At 48.7% G+C, this 2,500-nt stretch overlaps 1 long non-coding RNA gene and 1 pseudogene across 2 annotated transcripts in view; both read right to left on the reverse strand.

Annotated features, from left to right (window-relative positions):
* Positions 1-2,500, reverse strand: part of LOC308382535 (SLIT-ROBO Rho GTPase-activating protein 2-like) — a 24,757-nt pseudogene that overhangs the window by 9,424 nt on the left and 12,833 nt on the right. The gene's annotated exons all lie outside the window — the stretch shown is intronic.
* Positions 1-2,500, reverse strand: part of LOC308382536 — a 5,925-nt gene that overhangs the window by 3,063 nt on the left and 362 nt on the right. The gene's annotated exons all lie outside the window — the stretch shown is intronic.

Consider the following 2,500-nt stretch of genomic DNA (forward strand, 5'->3'; position numbering starts at 1 on the left):
TGCAGGAGCAGATAAGGCAGGTGGTGCCTGTTGTGTGGGGGAGAGCCAGAGAGAGCAGAGCGCACCTGATGTGCGTTGGGAGCGTGCATGGAAGCGCTTAGTGAAGCGCTTACTAGGCCACAACCGGAAGGGGGAAGGATAGCCCCAAGCCGGAAACCGCCTGGACAGACCCACTGGCAACCGACTACAAGGAAAGTAGTTTAAGTTTATGTTTATTAGGAAAACCCTGCAAGAAGAGGGATCAAGAACATTTTGTGTTTTGGACTTTTAAGTTGTGTTGAAGGATCCTTTGCCTGAGTTTATGGAAACCCCTGAGTTGTACCTGTTTTGAGTGACAAACTTTATTAAAAACCCTCTTTTTACTGCCAGTTGTGACCTGATTCCTCAGTTACTGCACTGCCCACCCTGCAACCTGTTACAGTATGCATTTGTGTGTGTGTTTGTGTGTGTGTGTATGTGTATCCCTTTGAGTGCGTTTGCGTGTGTATCTCCTGTCTGAGCCGTATCTGAGCCTGATGTGAGCCTGATCTGGGCCTGATGTGAGCCGTATCTGGGCCTGATGTGAGCCGCATGTGAGCCTGATGTGAGCCGCATGTGAGCCGTATCTGAGCCTGATGTGAGCCGTATCTGAGCCTGATGTGAGCCGTATCTGAGCCTGATGTGAGCCGTATCTGAGGCCTGATGTGAGCCGTATCTGAGCCTGGTGTGAGCCGTATCTGGGACAGATGTGAGCCTGATCTGGGACTGATGTGAGCCTGATGTGAGCCGCATGTGAGCCGCATGTGAGCCTGATGTGAGCCGTATCTGGGCCTGATGTGAGCCGTATCTGAGCCTGATGTGAGCCGTATCTGAGCCTGATGTGAGCCGTATCTGAGCCTGATGTGAGCCGCATGTGAGCCTGATGTGAGCCGTATCTGGGCCTGATGTGAGCCGTATCTGGGCCTGATGTGAGCCGTATCTGAGCCTGATGTGAGCCTGATGTGAGCCGTATCTGAGGCCTGATGTGAGCCGTATCTGAGCCTGATGTGAGCCGTATCTGGGCCTGTTGTGAGCCTGTCTGCAGTGTGTCTCAGGCCTGACGGCAGTGTGTGTGTGTGTGTGTGACTGTGATTGTGTGTGTGTCTTAGGCCTGACTGCTGTGTGTGTGTGTGTGTGTGTGTCCATATCCGCTCTGGCTAGAGCCTATCCTTCTGAGGTCACCTGACCTGGCCTCTCTGTTCATATTGCAGAGCTGTGTGTGTGTGTGTGTGTGTGTGTGTGTGTGTGTGTGTGTGTGTCTCTCTCTCAGCAGGAAGCCATGTTTGATCTGCCGCGTACACAGTTTACACACGCAGGAAGTTGGCCTTCGCAGGTCTATGGGTCAACCATGTGGGATGTGTGTGTGTGTGTGTGTGTGTGTGTGTGAGTGCAGGTCTATGGGTCAACCATGTGGGATGCTCCAATTAAATATGGAGACGGAAGGTCAGAGGTCGACCGGGAGAGGAGGGGAGAGGGTGAGAAACGAGACAGACAGAATGATAAACAGAGAGAGAGAGAGAGAGAGAGAGAGCCAGTAAGAATAATTTGTATGTGTGTGTGTGTGTGTGTGTGTGTGTGTGTGTGTGTGTGTGTGTGTGTGTGTGTGTGTGTTTATGTGTGTCTATGTGTATGTACAGTGTGTGCATGTGTATGTGTATGTATGTGTGTATGTATATGTGCATATATATGGTTAAACTGTATATGTATACAACCATTATTCAGTGATATGTGTGTGTAACATGCTTTGACAATAGTGTTAAAAAACATTCATGTCAATAAAGCTTATTGAATAGAATTGAGAGAGAGAGAGAGAGAGAGACAGACAGAGAGAGAGAGAGAGAGACAGAGAGAGAGAGAGAGAGAGACAGAGAGAGAGAGAGAGACAGACAGAGAGAGAGGAGAGAGACAGAGAGAGAGAGAGAGAGAAAGAGAGAGAGAGAGAGAGAGAGAGAGAAAGAGGGAACTCGGGAAAGATGTGGAAAGAAAAAGAGAAAAATAAGCACCTCAAAAGGCTTCTTGGCTTCACACACACACAGTCACACACACAGTCACACACACACACACAGTCACACACACAAAAGCCAACCTGAGACGTGAATATGGATTTAATAAGCGCTCTGTAATCGCCACCTGTTAGCGCTCTCTGTTAGCGCTCACTGCGCTAACACACTCCTGCATTCTGGGTAGTTCATTACAGGAAATACAAATGTAAATAGGCACTGTGCAAATTGAAACAACTGTCTCTCATTACACACACACACACAGACACACAGCATTACACACACACACCATTACACACACAAACAGAAAATAGCCACGTATACAGGTTTGTTTAGCCACTAAATACTGACTTTTGGAAGCATCTCAGGCACCCAAGCATGAACACACACACACACACACACACACACACACACACACAGTCTCTGTCTCATAAAATAGAACCACTACAGCTGGTTGGTGCATCTTTTGGCCAGGCTGGGTT

The sequence above is a fragment of the Sprattus sprattus genome, assembly GCF_963457725.1.
Source record: "Sprattus sprattus genome assembly, contig: scaffold_140, whole genome shotgun sequence".
Classification (NCBI taxonomy): Eukaryota; Metazoa; Chordata; class Actinopteri; order Clupeiformes; family Clupeidae; genus Sprattus; species Sprattus sprattus.